Source organism: Schistocerca nitens, chromosome 12 (genome assembly GCF_023898315.1).
Source record: "Schistocerca nitens isolate TAMUIC-IGC-003100 chromosome 12, iqSchNite1.1, whole genome shotgun sequence".
In the NCBI taxonomy this organism is placed as follows: Eukaryota; Metazoa; Arthropoda; class Insecta; order Orthoptera; family Acrididae; genus Schistocerca; species Schistocerca nitens.
The window spans coordinates 96,970,373-96,989,191 of record NC_064625.1 but is presented as its reverse complement, the minus strand read 5'-3'; the positions used below and the strand labels follow the sequence as shown (position 1 = coordinate 96,989,191).

The following is an 18,819-nucleotide window of genomic DNA, read 5'->3' as shown; positions in this document are numbered from 1 at the left end:
TCTATGCTCGACTGCTGTTACTTCCTGGTCGTTGTCTGTCGTAAGGCAGTTGGGGTGGCGAGTTCGGGTCTGCCAGTCATTTGGAACGCATCTGGAGCGCAGTTTTGACCTGCCAGTCGGGGAGTTGCAGTGCGGCACTAGTGCAGTCTGGTTGGAGCAGCAGTGAGGTCTGCTTCGACATGGCTCGCCCGACCATTGCCGCCACGCATCACTTGAGCCGGGCCACGGTCTTGGTGGATCGTCGGTCGGTCGTCCTACCGGACGACGCGTTTTGGCTCGCCGATCGTTCATGAGTCGGCTGTGTACGTGTGTGTGTGTGTGTGTGTGTGTGTGTGTGTGTGTGTGTGTGTGAGTGAGTGTATGTGTGTGTGTGGGGGGGGGGTGCATCGACTCCCGATTTGTCTTCGTGCCTGCTTAGTTACTGTTGGGTATCGTTCATGTCTTCGTGCAAGTGTTTGTCAGGTTGTGTGTGTAGTTGGCGTTATTTTCACTGACGACTATTTTAGATGTCGGCTTCTGAGGGGGTCGGTCGGTTGCTGCGGACCAGGGAAGTTATCTCCGCGCGGTGCAGTCGGCTGCGTCCGCTGGCGGTCCCTGGGCAGTGTCGGAGCGTGTGTGGAGCTGTCCGATCGCTACGAGCTTCGTGGTTCACCGACCCAGGACGTCAAAGTTGAGTGGTGGTTTCAACTACCCAATCCACGTCCATTCATGTTGTGGTGGTTCGTTTCGGTGGTTCGCTGTTGGGGAGGTTTTCCTGTGAGCAACACCGAGTGTTTCTATTGCTGATATTTAGCCGGCATGCGGTGCAATGAACTGTATTGGTTGACTACAATTCGAGTGCACCAGCGGAATTTTCTGCCTTGTGGCCGTTAGTGTTCCGGTTACCCGCCCTGGCCACTAACGTAATTTCAGGCAGCGTCCTTTCCTCGCCTGTTGTCGCTGTCCAACACTGTGTATAGTTTTGACAGCTAATACATATTTGATTGTGGATAATCACGTTCGTAACTTTTTGTGTTTGAGTTCTCATGTACTGATTGGTGGAAAGCAAGTTGTTGTGTCTGTCGGTCGGTCCGTGGCTGTTCCTTGGTTGGGTTACCGACGGATCAAGTGTAGTTGGGCTCACCACCTGTCTCACCTAAGTGAACGAGGGCAGACCGACCTCCCTGGAGGCGTCTGATTGCCGTTTTCTTTCAAATGGTTCAAATGGCTCTGAGCACTATGGGACTCAACTTCTGAGGTCATTAGTCCCCTAGAACTTAGAACTAGTTAAACCTTACTAACCTAAGGACATCACAAACATCCATGCCCGAGGCAGGATTCGAACCTGCGAACGTAGCGGTCTAGCGCTTCCAGACTGCAGCGCCTTTAACCGCACGGCCACTTCGGCCGGCGCCGTTTTCTTTATTGTCCTTCTCACCGGTCTTTAATTGCCTGTTTATAATCTATCATAGTCAATTATTTAAAAAATTCTTGTCTTTACTGGAGTGTATGTATTTTTGAATTTTGGAAAATCAATTGTGGGCCTTAGGCCGCTTAAAACCTTATTCTTGGAATTACCCTTTAAGCAAAAACATTGCGGCCTTCTGCCTTAAAAGATTATGGTAATATATTTTAAAATTTTCAAATGTAATTGTGGCCCTCAGCCGCTTGTATTGCACCTTGCATATGTTTGTTCTATCCACTTTTGCCTTGAGACTTTCCAGCCTAGCTGCGATACCATGTATATTTTAATTATTTTATTTGCTATTTTAACTGCATTTTTATTTTGTTGATTTTTAAGATTTCTTGTTTGGAGGCCTTCAGCCGTGAAATAATTGCCTTTTGGAAACTCGTAGTTCGAAAGGTTTGGTTATGTGCCGTTTTGGTTTAAAGATGTTATTAAATTACAATAAATCACAATTTTGAGTGAACCTGTCCGACACCTTATTTAGCCCTTTCCACAATCCTAATCACCTGTACTGCCCAGCGGGTTTAGCGGGCGTTTAAATGTGAAAAGGTTTACGATGCGATTGTGGCCGCACGAGAGCAATTAACAGACACTGGACGCGGAATGGTAGTTGGAGGTAGATGCATCGAACATTCCATTTCGGAAATCGTTAGGGAATCCAATATTCCGAGATCCATACTGCCTAAAGTGTGCCGGGAATACCAGATTCATGGTATTACCTCTCAACACGGACAACACAGTGGCCGGCGGCCTTCAGTTAATGACCGAGAGCAGCAGTGTTTGCGTCGTGTTGTCGGTGCTAACAGACAAGCAACAGTGCGTGAAACAGCCGCAGAAATCAATGTGGGACGTACGACGAACGTATACGTTAGGACAGTGAGGCGAAATTTGGTGTTAATTGGCTACGACAGCAGACGACCGACGCGCGTGCCTTTGCTAATACCACGGCATTGCCTGAGGCGCCTCTCCTGGGCTCTTGGCTGTATTTCTTGGACACTAGACTACTGGGCCGGCCGCTGTGGCCGAGCGGTTCTAGGCGCTTCAGTCCGGAACCGTGCTGTTGCTACGGTCGCAGGTTCGAATCCTACCTCGGGCAGGTTAGTTAGGTTTAAGTAGTTCTAGGGGACTCATGACCTCAGATGTTAAGTCCCAAAGTGCTCAGAGCCATTTGAACCATTTTAGGCAACTGGGAAACCTTGGTCAGAGGAGTCCCATTTTCAGTTGGTAAGAGCTGATGGTTGGGTTCGAATGTGGGGCAGAAACCACGAAGCCCTGGACAGAAGTTGTCAACAGAGGACTGTGAAAGCTGGTGGTAGCTCCATAAAGGTGTGGGCTGAGTTAACTTGGAATGGACTAGGTCCTCTCGTCCAACTGAACCAATCATTGACTGAAAATTGTTATGTTCGGCTACTTGGAGACCGTTTGCAACCAATCATGGTCTTGAAATTTTCCAAACAATAATGGAATTTTTATGGATGACAAAGCGTCGTGTCAACGGGCTACACTTGTTCGTGATTGGTTTGAAGAACATTCTGGACAATTAGAGAGAATGATCTGAGCACCCAAATAGCCCAACATGAATCCCATAGAACTGTTATGGGATATAATCAAGATGTTAGTCCGTGCACAGAATCCTTCACCGGCAACACCTCCACAATTATGGACGGCTGTGGAGGCAGCATGGCACAGTATTTCTGCAGGGGTCTTCCAACGAGTAGTTGAGTCCATGCCACGTTGAGATGCTGCACTACGCTGGGGAAAGGAGGTCCGGCAGGATATTAGGAAGTACCTCATGACTTTTGTGGCAACGGCCTTGCCGCAGTGGATACACCGGTTCCCATCAGATCACCAAAGTTAAGCGCTGTCGGGCGTGGCCGGCACTTGGATGGGTGACCATCTGGGCCGCCATGCACTGTTGCCATTTTTCGGGGTGCACTCAGCCTCATGATGCCAACTGAGGAGCTACTCGACCGAATAGTAGCGGCTCCGGTCAAAGAAAACCATCATAATGACCGGTAGAGTGGTGTGCTGACCACATGCCCCTCATATCCGCATCCTCAGCTGAGGATGACACGGCGGTCGGATGGTCCCGATGGGCCATTTGTGGCCTGAAGACGGAGTGCCATGACTTTTGTCACCTCAGTGTATGCTGCATATAAGACAGTTATAATCATCGTCTTCATCAGAGACAAGGGTATCGTCAACAGTGTCCCAGGGAAATGTGACAGGACCGCTGTAGTTCTCTAGATACACAAATAATCCGGCGGACAGGGTGGCAGTAATCTGCGGCCGTTTGCTGATGATGCTGTGGTGTACGGTAAGGTGTCGAAGTTGAGTGACTGTAGGTTGATATAAGATGACCTAGACAAAATTTCTAGTTGGTGTGAAAAATGGCTGGAAGCTCTAAACGTGGAAAAATGTAAGTTACTGCGGATGACTAGTAAGGTCAAACATGTAAAGGCCGGATGCAGCAGTAGCAGTGTCCTGTCGGCCGCGGTGGCCGAGCGGTTGTAGGCGCTTCAGTCCGAAACCGCGCGACTGCTACGGTCGCAGGTTCGAATCCTGCCTCCGTCATGGCTGTCTGTGATATTCTTAGGTTGGTTGGGTATAAGTAGTTCTAAGTTCTAGGGGACTAATGACCTCAGATGTTAAGACCCATACTGCTCAGAGCCATTTGAACCATTTTGAACAGTGTCCTGTTTGACCCAGTCAAGTCGTTTAAATTTCTGGATATAACGTTGCAAAACTATATGAAATGGAACGAGCTTGTGTGGATTGTGGCAGGGAAGGTGAATGGACGACTTCGGTATTGGGAGAGTTTTAGAATAGTTTGGTTCATCTGAAAAGGAGACCACGTATAGGACGTCAGTGAGATCCAGTATCGAGTACTGTTCGAGTGTTTGGGAGCCCCACCAGACCCGATTAAAGCAAGACATCAAAGCAATTCATAAGCGGGCTACATTTGTTTACGGTAAGTTCCATCCGCACAAGGATACGTGACGAAAGAAGCCCTGTATCTAATAATTTTTTCATAATGCGGGGCCACAGTCATAATATAGGGCTTTAAATTCAGTACCGCCATTAGACTCTTGTTTATTTACAGTGTTACATTTACACTTACACAATCATGATTTCGGCTTCAAAGTGCCATTGTATAAAGTTGTTGTTGTGGTCTTCAGTCCTGAGACTGGTTTGATGCAGCTCTCCATGCTACGCTATCCTGTGCAAACTTCATCTCCCAGTACCTACTGCAACCTACATCCTTCTGAATCTGCTTAGTGTATTCATCTCTTGGTCTCCCTCTACGATTTTTACCCTCCACACTGTCCTCCAATATTACATTACTGATCCCTTGATGCCTCAGAACATGTCCTGCTAACCGGTCCCTTCTTCTAGTCAAGTTGTGCCACAAACTCCTCTTCTCCCCAATTCTATTCAATACCTCCTCATTAGTTATGTGATCTACCCATCTAATCTTCAGCATTCTTCTGTAGCAGCACATTTCGAAAGCTTCTATTCTCTTATTGTCCAAACTATTTATCCTCCACTTTTCACTTCCATACATGGCTACACTCCATACAAATACTTTCAGAAACGATTTCCTGACTCTTAAATCTATACTCGATGTTAACAAATTTCTCTTATTCAGAAACGCTTTCCTTGACATTGCCAGTCATCATTTTATACCCTCTCTACTTCGACCATCATCAGTTATTTTGCTCCCCAAATATCAAAACTCCTTTACTACTTAAACTGTCTCATTTCCTAATCTAATTCCCTCGGCATCACCCGACTTAATTTGACTACATTCCATTATCCTCGTTTTGCTTTTGTTGATGTTCATCTTATATCCCCCCTTCAAGACACTGTCCATTCCGTTCAACTGATCTTCCAGGTCCTTTGCTGTCTCTGACAGAATTACAATGTCATCGGTGAACTTCAAAGTTTTTATTTCTTCTCCATGGATTTTAATACCTACTCCAAATTTTTCTTTTGTTTCCTTTACTGCTTGCTCAATATACAGATTGAATAACATCGGGGAGAGGCTAAAACCCTGTCTCACTCCGTTCCCAACCACTGCTTCCCTTTCGTGACCATCGACTCTTATAACTGCCATCTGGTTTCTGAACAAATTATAAATAGCCTTTCGCTCCCTGTATTTTACCCCTGCCACCTTCAGAATTTGAAAGAGAGTATTCTTGTCAACATTGTCAAAAGCTTTCTCTAAGTCTACAAATGCTAGAAACATAGGTTTTCCTTTCCTTAATCTATTTTCTAAGATAAGTTGTAGGGTGTTCCAACATTTCTACGGAATCCAAACTGATCTTCCCCGAGGTCAGCTTCTACCAGTTTTTCCATTCGTCTGTAAAGAATTCGCGTTAGTATTTTGCAGCTGTGACTTATTAAACTGATACTTCGGTAATTTTCACATCTGTCAATCTGTCAACACCTGCTTTCTTTGGGATTGGAATTATATATTTCTTTAAAGTCAGTACCGCCATTAGACTGTTGTTTATTTACAGTGTTACATTTACACTCACACAATCATGATTTCGGCTTCAAAGTGCCATTATCAAATGTGTTAAGTGTTGTAAATTGCTTAAGATGGCATACTGTCGTATTAAAGTATACTACGAGGGCAGTTCAATAAGTAATGCAACACATTTTTTTCCTCGGCCAATTTTGGTTGAAAAAACCGGAAATTTCTTGCGGAATATTTTCAAACATTCCCGCTTCGTCTCGTATAGTTTCATTGACTTCCGACAGGTGGCAGCCCTGTACGGAGCTGTTAAAATGGCGTCTGTAACGGATGTGCGTTGCAAACAACGGGCAGTGATCGAGTTTCTTTTGACGGAAAACCAGGGCATCTCAGATATTCATAGGCGCTTGCAGAATGTCTACGGTGATCTGGCAGTGGACAAAAGCACGGTGAATCGTTGGGCAAAGCGTGTGTCATCATCGCCGCAAGGTCAAGCAAGACTGTCTGATCTCCCGCGTGCGGGCCGGCCGTGCACAGCTGTGACTCCTGCAATGGCGGAGCGTGCGAACACACTCGTTCGAGATGATCGACGGATCACCATCAAACAACTCAGTGCTCAACTTGACATCTCTGTTGGTAGTGCTGTCACAATTGTTCACCAGTTGGGATATTCAAAGGTTTGTTCCCGCTGGGTCCCTCGTTGTCTAACCGAACACCATAAAGAGCAAAGGAGAACCATCTGTGCGGAATTGCTTGCTCGTCATGTGGCTGAGGGTGACAATTTCTTGTCAAAGATTGTTACAGGCGATGAAACATGGGTTCATCACTTCGAACCTGAAACAAAACGGCAATCAATGGAGTGGCGCCACACCCACTCCCCTACCAAGAAAAAGTTTAAAGCCATACCCTCAGCCGGTAAAGTCATGGTTACAGTCTTCTGGGACGCTGAAGGGGTTATTCTGTTCGATGTCCTTCCCCACGGTCAAACGATCAACTCTGAAGTGTATTGTGCTACTTTTCAGAAATTGAAGGAACAACTTCAGCGTGTTCGTAGGCACAAAAATCTGAACGAACTTCTCCTTCTTCATGACAACGCAAGACCTCACACAAGTCTTCGCACCCGAGAGGAGCTCACAAAACTTTAGTGGACTGTTCTTCCTCATGCACCCTACAGCCCCGATCTCGCACCGTCGGATTTCCATATGTTTGGCCCAATGAAGGACGCAATCCGTGGGACGCACTACGCGGATGATGAAGAAGTTACTGATGCAGTACGACGTTGGCTCCGACATCGACCAGTGGAATGGTACCGTGCAGGCATACAGGCCCTCATTTCAAGGTGGCGTAAGGCCGTAGCATTGAATGGAGATTACGTTGAAAAATAGTGTTGTGTAGCTAAAAGATTGGGGAATAACCTGGTGTATTTCAATGCTGAATAAAACAACCCCTGTTTCAGAAAAAAATGTGTTGCATTACTTATTGAACTGCCCTCGTATTAGGCTCTCCCAAAAAAATCGAATCTTAGACAATGTGTCTAGTAGTGTATACGACGGTATGCCATATTAGGCAGTTTATAACACTTAAAACACCAGATAATGGCACCTTGAAGCCGAAATCATGATTGTGTGAGTGTAAATGTAACACTGTAAATAAACAACAGTGTAATGGCGTTACTGACTTTAAAGAAGCGCTGTATCATTTGAGAGATACAGTGGCGAGCGGGTCTGCCGGGACTTTCCCGAGTTCACGGCTGCTAGCGCCACGTCACCATAACGCGCCTGTGCGAAGCATACAAGTATTGTGCCTTAATTTAAAGATGAAATTAAAAATTAAAGTTGCTTTTCCAAATGGCTCAAATGGCTCTAAGCACTATGGGACTTAACATCTGAGGTCATCAGTCCCCTAGACTTAGAACTACTTAAACCTAACTAACCCAAGGACATCACACACGCCCATGCCCGAGGCAGGATTCGAACCTGCGACCGTAGCAGCAGCGCGGTTGCGGACCGAAGCGCCTAGAACCGCTCGGCAATCGCGGCCCGCAGTTGCTTTTCCAAACTTCGTCAACATATGCTTCAGTATATTAATGTTCAAGCTGTTAAATGTCGGAGTGATTACATGAATATCTTTCCCTAAATGCCGCGCGGGGTAGCCGCGTGGTCTTAGGCGCCTTGTCACGGATTGAGTGGCTGCCCCCGTCGGAGATTCGAGTCCTCTCTCAGACACAGGTGTGTGTGTTGTCTTTAGTGTAAGTTAGATTAAGTGTAAGTTAGTGTAAGCTAGATTACGTAGTGTGTAAGCTTAGGGACTGAAGAAATCAGCAGTTTGGTCCCATAGGACTTACCAACATTTTTTTTCCTAAATACATCAGTTTAAGAAAAAAATAAGTAGCACTAATAGTAAAGCTAGAAACCCAGAAATTGGTCATAATATGCAAATATATCTCGAAATTAACTTTCACGAGTTTCAACTTGATCGGAACAAAATTTTCGTCAGAATCCACGTTTTTAAGAGAAACGGAAGGCGCTGAATCTTAGACTTAGAAAGATGGAAATTGGTATGCAGCGCCAGTTTGATATAAAATCCTTAACTGTGTTACCCCTGTCAGTTACCTCTAATAGTTCTCAAGTGATTTACTGAAAATTTAAATTAGGAACAAATCGTCCATGAAACTGCCTGGCAGATTAAAAGTGTGTGCCGGACCGGGACTCGAACTCGGGACCTTTGCCTTTCGCGGGCAAGTGCTCTACCAACTGAGCTACCCAAGCACGACTCACGACCCGTCCTCACAGCTTTACTTCTGCCAGTAACTCGTCTTCCAAACTTTACAGAAGCTCTCCTGCGAACCTCGCAGAACTAGCACTCCTGGAAGAAAGGATATTGCGGAGACATGGCTTAGCCACAGCCTGGGGGATGTTTCCGGAATGAGATTTTCACTCTATATCCTTTCTATCAGGAGTGCTAGTTCTGCAAGGTTCGCAGGAGAGCTTCTGTAACGTTTGGAAGTAGGAGACGAGGTACTGGCAGAAGTAAAGCTGTGAGGACGGGGCGTGAGTCGTGCTTGGGTAGCTCAGTTGGTAGAGCACTTGCCCGCGAAAGGCAAAGGTCCCGAGTTCGAGTCTAGGACCGGCACACAGTTTTAATCTGCCAGGCAGTTTCATATCAGCGCACACTCCACTGCAGAGTGAAAATCTCATCCTGGAAAATCGTCCATATTTTTAGTGCCTTTAGTATCATTTATATTAATGACAGAAAGTTTTGATTACAGTGTCTGGTTCAAATGGTTCAAATGGTTCTGAGCACTATGGGACTCAACTGCTGAGGTCATTAGTCCCCTAGAACTTAGAACTAGTTAAACCTAACTAACCTAAGGACATCACACACATCCATGCCCGAGGCAGGATTCGAACCTGCGACCGTAGCGGTCTCGCGGTTCCAGACTGCACCGCCAGAACCGCGCGGCCACTTCGGCCGGCTACAGTGTCTGATGAAACCCATTAAATAATAGAGCTGTAACAAGTTTCAAGACTCTTAAACTTGTAGTTCAGTCGTCATGCTCTACTGTCAGTGCTGTTCTAAAAGTTGTAGACGGCAAAGTTTAAATGCAGGCAAGATAAAACTTTTTCTGTGATTATAGTCAACGTAATTCCATTCACACACAAATTACGAAGATTGTAAATTGAAGCACAACAGAGTTACAAAGTATTGTGTGTCTGACAAACCGGCCATAGAGGCTACTACTTGGTGATAGAGAGGGCAGGTGTTGCCTTCGGCTGTCCGTTGAGCTATATATATATATATATATATATATATATATATATATATATATATATATGTTGTATGTTAACCGGGGACCTAGAAACGACGCAGAGGCTCCGTCTCCGCCGCAGCCGCAGTGGTCCACAACCCCACGGCGACTACCGCAGTCCACAACTCTGCCGCCCCACACCGAACCCATGGTTATGGTTCGGTTCGACCCTCGGTGGACACCCAGGGAACGTCTCACACCAGACGATTGTAACCCCTACGTTTGCGTGGTAGAGTAATGGTGGTGTACGCGTACGTGGAGAACTTGTTTGCGCAGCAATCGCCGACATAGTGTAGCTGAGGCGGAATAAGGGGAACCAGCCTGCATTCACCGAGGCAGACGGAAAGCCGCCTAAAAACCATCCACAGACTGGCCGGTTCACCGGACCTCGACACAAGTCCGCCGGGCGGATTCGTGCCGGGGACCAGGCGCTCCTTCCCGCTCCGGAAAGCCGTGCGTTAGACCGCTCGGCAAACCGGTCGGGCTGCCCATATATAAATACGGCCTGAGAGGCAGTGACCTCACTTCGCATCCAGCTACCAATCGGTCAAACGCCATCACAGCTAGGCTGCAGCTAAACGCGTGTTCGGTAAGAGTACAAAGGGAACTCGCGAGGACAGAACACCGTCCTGGATTGTTTGGATTTTCGAAAAGACGACTTCACTTCGTACCCGCGTCAGTCAAACGCCGGCTTACGCGCTACTTCGGATGATGTCACAACTAGGTCGTTACTAAACGCATGTTTTCAGTAATAATAGAAACTGAACTCTCGAGGACTGTACACCGCCCTGCATCGCTTAGATTTCGCGGAAGTAACTGTCTGTGTGCCGCCCCTGATGACAACAAAACCGCCTGGCAAGTAATAAGATTATTTTCCAGTTCTGTGTAGAGCAGTTAATTTGCAAGGGAACCTTCCCATCGCACCCCCCTCAGATTTAGTTATAAGTTGGCACAGTGGATAGGCCTTGAAAAACTGAACACAGATCAATCGAGAAAACAGGAAGAAGTTGTGTGGAGCTATGAAAAAATAAGCAAAATATACAAACTGAGTAGCCCATGTGAAGATATGAAACATCAAGGATAGTGGAACTTCAGCAGCTCCGTGGTCCCGTCGTTAGCGAGAGCAGCTGCGAAACGAAAGGTCCTTTGTTCAAGTCTTCCCTCGAGTGAAAAGTTTAATTTTTTATTTTCAGACAATTATTATCTGTCCGTCCGATGCGATCACTTTTTTGGGAGTGATTATCACATCCACAAGAAAACCTAAATCGGGCAAGGTAGAAGAATCTTTTTACCAATTCGCCAAGTGTACAAGTTAGGTGGGTCGACAACATATTCCTGTCATGTGACGCACATGCCGTCACCAGTGTCGTATAGAATATATCAGACGTGTTTTCCTGTGGAGGAATCGGTTGACCTATGACCTTGCAATCAAATGTTTTCGGTTCCCATTGCAGAGGCACGTCTTTTCGTCTACTAATCGCATGGTTTTGCGGTGCGGTCGCAAAACACAGACACTAAACTTATTACAGTGAACAGAGACGTCAATGAACGAACGGACAGATCGTAACTTTGCGAAAATAAAAAAAGTAAACTTTCACTCGACGGAATACTTGAACCAAGGACCTCTCGTTCCGCAGCTGCTCACGCTAACCACTGGACCACGGCGCTCCTGAGCTCACACCATCCTTGATGTTGCATATCTTGCACATAGACTACTCATTTTGAATATTTTGCTTACTTTTTTCATAGTTCCACACAACTTCTTCCTGTTTTCTCGATTGATCTGTGTTCTGTTTTTCAAGGCCTATCCACTGTGCCAACTTATAACTAAATCTGAGGGGGGTGCGATGGGGAGGTTCCCTTGTTAGATTATTAGAAATGGGGACGGAAGAACATTTATTGGGAACTTACTGTTGTGACTTGGCAAGACAGCCAAGCCACTATGAGATAGCCGAAAGGCACGCGTTTAAGCTCACGCAGGCTGGCGTGAGGTCTGGAACAGTTAAAGGAGTTGAGTCTAGTAAAAAAAGTACGTAGCTTCTGGAATACTTAACTTTAATCCATAATTGGTGAACATCGGTCTGACGGTACATGCATCACAAGATAAATAGCAAATGATAATGGCGCCTTGCTAGGTCGTAGCAAATGACGTAGCTGAAGGCTATGCTAACTATCGTCTCGGCAAATGAGAGCGTAATTTGTCTGTGAACCATCGCTAGCAAAGTCGGCTGTACAACTGGGGCGAGTGCTCGGAAGTCTCTCTAGATCTGCCGTGTGGCGGCGCTCGGTCTGCAATCACTGATAGTGGCGACACGCGGGTCCGAAGTATACTACCGGACCGCGGCCGATTTAAAGGCTACCACCTAGCAAGTGTGGTGTCCGGCGGTGACACCACACTTACCTTAGAGGTGGCCCCTGAACTGCTGATAATTCTGTTTATGACAGAGACATTACTATTATTATCAGGAATATTACTGTGTTGCGCGTATTAAATTTTCTTAAATATAATCGAATCAGTTAGAACTCAAAACTTTTATTTATAATTATAGCTCCTGATACCGCTGAGTGAACAGAGTAGAAATATTTCTTTCAGTAAACAAAAGAAAAATGTGGTTCAAATGGCTCTGAGCACTATGGGACTTAACATTTGAGGTTATCAGTCCCCTAGAACTTAGAACTACTTAAACTTAACGAACATAAGGACATCGCACACATCCATGCCCATGGCAGTATTCGAACCTGCGACCGTAGCGGTCGCGCGGTTCCAGTCTATAGCGCCTAGAACCGCTCTGCCACTCCGTCCGCCGAAAAATGTGGACTTGCAGACTGGAAACTATGGTCAGCATGTTCCTCATCGCTTTTTGGCTGACACAAAAATGCACTCATGCTCATAAATTAAGGATAATGCTGCTATATCGAGAAACAAAGCTCTGGTGGGCGGTTTGCGGGTTTAAATTGTGGTGTCACCGCCAGACACCACACTTGCTAGGTGGTAGCCTTAAAATCGGCCGCGGTCCGTTAGTATACGGCGGACCCGCGTGTCGCCACTGTCAGTGATAGCAGACCGAGCGCCACCACACGGCAGGTCTAGAGAGACGTCCTGGCACTCGCCCCAGTTGTACAGCCGACGTTCATAGCAATGGTTCACTGACAACTACGCTCTCATTTGCCGAGACGATAGTTAGCATAGCCTTCAGCTACGTCATTTGCTACGACCTAGCAAGGCGCCGTATTCAATTGATAATTAATATTATGAAGAACTTACCGTAACGAGAGATGTTCTACAATTTTGGATTAAAGTTAAGTATTACATCATCTACGTACTTTATTTGCTATTCACAAGACATTGTCCTGTTCCAGACCTCACGCCAGTCAGCGTGTAATTAAACGCGTGCATTTCGGCCTCCTCTAGAAACACAGTGTTGGCTCTTCTGCCAACACTACATAAATCACCTCGGGGTATGACCATGCGGTGCATTTGACCTGCGGTCGTCGCACGGTGGCGCTGGCAGCAGTCCACATACGCAGAGGTGTGTTGGTGCATGTCAGAGAACGGTGCAGCGAGTAAGTGTGCAGACGTTTTCAGACGTGCTAATGGAGACTGTGTGTTGAAAGTCGCTCAAAGAACACATATTTATGACGTTATGAGGGGTAGAATACTAGGGCGGCTGGAGGCTGGTCAAACACAGCTGGTCGTAGCACGGGTCCTCTGTGTGCTACAAAGTGTGATCTCATGATTATGGCAACGTTTCCAGCAGACAGGAAACGTGTCCAGGCGCTACAGTACGGGACGTCCACAGTGTACAACACAAGAAGAAGACCGATATCTCATCATCAGTGCCTGCAGACGGCCACGGAGTACTGCAGGTAGCCTTGCTTGGGAGCTTACCGCAGCCACTAGAACAGTTATCTCCAAACACACAGTCTACAGACGACTGAAATGACATTCTTTATTCACCCGCAGACCTGCAAGGTGTATTCCACTGACCCCTGGTCACAGGAGAGCCCGTAAAGCCTGGTGTCAAGAACACAGTACATGGTCATTGGAACAGTTGTCCCAGATTATGTTCACGGACGAGTCCAGGTATATTCTGAACAGTGGTTCTCGCCGGGTTTTCATCTGGCGTGAACCAGGAACCAGATACCATCCCCTTAATGTCCTTGAAAGGGATCTGTATGGAGGTCGTGGTTTCATGGTGTGGGGTGGGATTAAGAATGATGCACGTACACCCCTGCATGTCTCTGACAGAGGAACTGTAACAGGTCAGGTGTATCGGGACGTCATTTTGCACCAGTATGTCCGCCTTTTCAGGGGTGCAGTGGGTCCCACCTTCCTCCTGATGCATGATTACGCAGGGCCCCACCGAGCTGCCATCGTGGAGGAGTACCTTGAAACAGAAGATATCAGGCAAATGGAGTGGCCTGCCTGTTCTCCAGACCTAAACCCAATCTAGCACGTCCAGGATGCTCTCAGTCGACGTATCGCTGCACGTCTTCGAACCCCTACGACACTTCAGGAGCTCCGACAGGAACTGGTGCAAGAATGGGAGGCTGTACCCCAGCAGCTGCTCGACCACCTGATCCAGAGTATGTCAACCCGTTGTGCGGCCTGTGTACGTGTGCATGGTGATCATACCCCATACTGATGTCGGGGTACATACGCAGGAAACAGTGGCGTTTTGTAGCACATGTGTTTCGGGACGGTTTTCTCAACTCTTCACCAATACCGTTGACATACAGATCTGTGTCGTGTGTGTTCCCTAAGTGCCTATGCTATTAGCGCCAGTTTTGTGTAGTGCCACGTTGTGTGACACCACATTCTGCAATTATCCTTAATTTATGAGCATGAGTGTAGTTTTCAGGAACGCGCAGAAGACGGCGAACAATATTTCTTGTTTCTTATCACTAACTCGACGCCCCATAAGTATTTCGGAGACGCTTCGCGAACTCAGACGGTTATACCTTCAGGGAACACGACATTGTCTTCGCGGAACACTACTGAGAGAATTAAGAGAACGAGCATCTGAAGCCGACTGAAGAACGATTCTACTGCCGCGAACATACATTTTGGATAAGGACTACGAAGAAGATATGAGAAATTAGGTCTCATACGAAGGAATTTCGTGAATGTTGGCAGCGTTTGAGCTTCCAAACCGAGGTAACAACCATCAATACTGATTTACATTTCTTTCTCCAACGGTTCCACTCTGACTGAAACGCGGTTCGGAATGTGTTCTTAAGCCGTTAGTCTTCACTAGTAAATTGGTTTCAAGTTAAAAATGTTTGGCGGCGAGGAGGCTTCATCAAAGACTCCTACGCGAAAAAAGTTTAAATCTCAAGTCAAACAGAACCAGATGTCTTCAGAAGTGGGACGATACGTTTGCGTGGGTTAAGCCAGGACCGAGAAAGAGCCGAGCGTTTTGTACTTTGTATAGGAAGCATTTCAGTATTTCGCGCGGTGGACAAACTGACCTGAACCAACACGCACGATACAAGGGACTCCAAATTACGAAAAAGTATAGTTCTGGAAGCTCAGATAAATTATCGAGCTATTTTGTTAACTTAAACAGTAAACTAGAGTGTGATAAAAATATCGCATGTGAACTTGGTTCAGTGTATCATGCAGTGAAACAAAACCTAAGTTATACAAGAAATGTATTCGCAATTGCGAATATGAACCACTATTGGCTGTCCATTAAGAGTGACGACAATGAACATTTGTGCCGAAACGGGACTCGAAGCCGGATTTCCTCTGTACGCGAGCAGTCGCCTTAACTGCTTCGGCTATCCGTGCACGAATCATAGCCACACTCAAACCTCCATATGTCGTCGTCCATGTGTCACAACCTGCACTCGTACGTTACGTATATTCCCGTCCAGGAAGGACATGTTTATTGAGATTCGAGGGTCTGGTATTGGTGACTGAATACGAAATAGCAGTGCCTGTGTTATTAACAAGTACGATCTAACCTAAGTTATTAAAGTCTCGACTGCTGAAACTAACTGATGTCCAATATTTTTAGTGATTTTGTAATTAGTTCCAAACATTCTTGTGGACTCAGTACAGTAAAAATTATTGTAAACAACGTTCTTCTTCCTGAAAGTATTAAAGACGCTGTGTTTATTTTGAGGTGTCAAGAAACAATGGCTCTAAGCACTATGGGACTTAACATCTGAGGTCATCAGTCCCCTAGACTTAAAGCTATTTAAACCTAACCAACCTAAGAACATCAGACACATACCTGCCCGAGGCAGGATTCGAACCAGCGGCCGTAGCAGCAGCGTGGTTCCGGACTGAAGCGCCTAGAACCGCTCGGCCACAGCGGCCGGCGGGTGTCAACAAAACGACTGTAATATTTTATTTTTAAATGTTTTTTTATTCCAGTCTTTAATCACAATATGAATTCTTTAGACGATGACCTGTTCCAGTCCGTAATGACCATCCTCAGATCTTTTTTACACCATGTCCTAAAGCGATAAGGCCATAATGACATCGTCAAAACATATAAATATAATCACCTTATTTTAGATCTATATGACGATGCTATGTTGATTTTATTTACATGTTTTGACGATGCCATTATGGCCTTATCACTTTAGGACATGGTGTAAAAAAGATCTGAGGATGGTCATTACGGACTGAAAGCGGTCATCGTCTAAAGAATTCATATTGTGATTAAAGACTGGAATAAAAAATTTGACAGTATTGGATCACTGTTTGTATACGCGACCATGTCGCAGTTGGTGATATTTTATTTTGTTGTCAACCGATGCATCAAACAAAAGTAATCGAAAAATGTTTCCATTTCACATCTGCTTTTTAGCAGTCATCGAGTTTACCTTTGCATCAATGTGACAATGATGGCGATTATGTTTCAAACTGGCTTAAAATGTTTGTTTCAGTACCTGAGCAATGTGCACAGTGCGGCAGGATTTTTGTTAGGTGTCCGTAGCTCCAATGTTTTTGACGAGCGAATCTTTTCATTCATGGAGAATAAGAACAAGAAACATGCAGTTCAGTAGATTTATTCAGGGCACAACTCTAGCTGACAGTGGGCTATAAAAGCATGCCCTGTTCAGAATTCTTAAGGGGAGGTTTACTATATTTTTGGTTAAAAAATCGATTTTTTAAAATTGCATTTTTGGATCCAAAAAAGTGTTTAGAATCCACCCCTGAAACGGTTTTTCCGAATACGGAACGGAAATGTTTGTTATTCGCGGTTGAACAAAGAAATGCACTTGCCTCAAATCGGCCTTTTTCACGTACCAGCTTTTTCTTTCAGAGGACGAGTTATTGCACCGGTGCTTGCTTGGGAGGAAACACACAAAATTCAAATGAAAGTTTGAACGCGTGTGTTTGGAAGTTAGCCCCCAATCATTTGCATTCTCGTGCGAAGACTGTGGAGATTGCGACTTTCCTGGCAGTGAGCAGCTTCAACGAAGGATATTCAGCAATTCTGAAGACCGTGACAACGATGGACGTCACCCTGGGACTATTCGACGCAGTTCGCCGAGCATTCGGACGACCACCGGATTCAAGCAGCCGAAAACCGCTTGTCACCGTCCGTACGAGCGGCTCTGGAGCAGCGCAGGATGACCCAGATGGAGCAGAGCGCCTTCTGTGAGGAACAGGAAGGACTACTTTATGGACCCGGAATAGCAGATTGAAGATAAGTCGCATAATATTGCATTTATATTTAGTCAAAACTGCATACGCAATTTTTCTCGAAATGACATTTTTTTATCGCGCGATATGGTAACTTCAAATCTACTGAACCTATTGGCATGATTCTTTGTTTTCGACGAAGCCAAGTAAATTGTCTAGAAGTTGTACCACTTTTATTCCGATCCATCAACTATAAATATTTTTACTAGGTCGACGAAGTCGAAAAATCGATGAAAAAAACCCTATTTTTTTTTCAAATGGCCGCCATTTTGTTTCCTATGCTCCAGATAACTTAAGCAAGATACAACTCCTAAGGAATCTTATATACTTCGCTAACGACGACTCAATTTTGATTTCAGACGAGCCGGCTGACCTGTGACATACCGCGCGTGGAGGTCTGGTTGGTTGGTTGTTTGGGGGACAGACAAAACAGCGAGGTTATCAGTCTCATAGGATTAGGGAAGGATGGGGAAAGAAGTCGGCCGTGCCCTTTCAAAGGAACCATCCCGGCATTTGCCTGGAGCTGTTTAGGGAAATTACGTGAAACCTAAATCAGGATGGCCGGAGACGGGATTGAACCGTCGTCCTTCCGAATGCGAGTCCAGTGTGCTAACCACTGCGCCACCGCGCTCCGTGCGTGGAGGTCTACATAGACATTTTGTTTCACTCCGACGGCACTTCCGCCTTTGCTCTTCGACATTTCCGGTCGAAAAAATTTTGGTTTGGCAGAGGAAATACCAATAAACATTTTGACCAACTTTTACATTGCTATCTATAACACACCCCTAAAAAAATTCTCAAAGAACATGCTTTTTTCGGGCCGAAGATAGTAAACCTCCCCTTAAATCTGCGAAGAGTGATATTCAATCACTAAAAAGTGCGAAAAGTTCAGTGAAGTGCAATTAGAATCAATGTAAATCTCAATGACTAGTCCTGGAGGATGACAAATATGTACTTCTTGTGTTCTTTAGATGTGTGCTGCCGCAGTATTAATACACTTCCACGATAAGAAGTTAGTACTCCTGGAAAGGCGACTTCCACTTTCATGTGATGACGGCATATGCCATCTCGGTGATAGTACGTGTACTAATAATGGTTTCAAGGTCGTTCGCCAACAGACAGCGTAGTGGAATAGCTACCAGAGCGCCATCTACAACTCTCTTTCACCTTTGGCGTTTCTGTAGGGGACGCTAACCAGTGCTCGGTACGTGCATAATGTTGTTAGACCCGTTCTTTTGCCGTTCTCGCAACAGGAAGCTGATGTGTTGTTCCAACAGGATAACGCTCGCCCACACGCTGCCCGAGAAACTCAATGTACTCTGCAAGATGTGCGGCAGGTGCCCTGGCCAGAACGATCTGTGGACTTGTCTGCAATCCAGTGTGTGTCGGATATGACGAGACCAGAAGACGTGACTCGT

The 18,819-nt window shown here is 45.8% G+C and overlaps 1 protein-coding gene and 1 pseudogene across 1 annotated transcript in view; one reads left to right on the top strand and one right to left on the bottom strand.

Annotated features, from left to right (window-relative positions):
* LOC126215193 (unconventional myosin-Ib) overlaps positions 1–18,819 on the bottom strand; it is an 890,664-nt gene that overhangs the window by 617,833 nt on the left and 254,012 nt on the right. The window lies entirely within an intron of this gene.
* On the top strand, positions 3,251–3,368 carry LOC126215506 (5S ribosomal RNA; annotated as a pseudogene).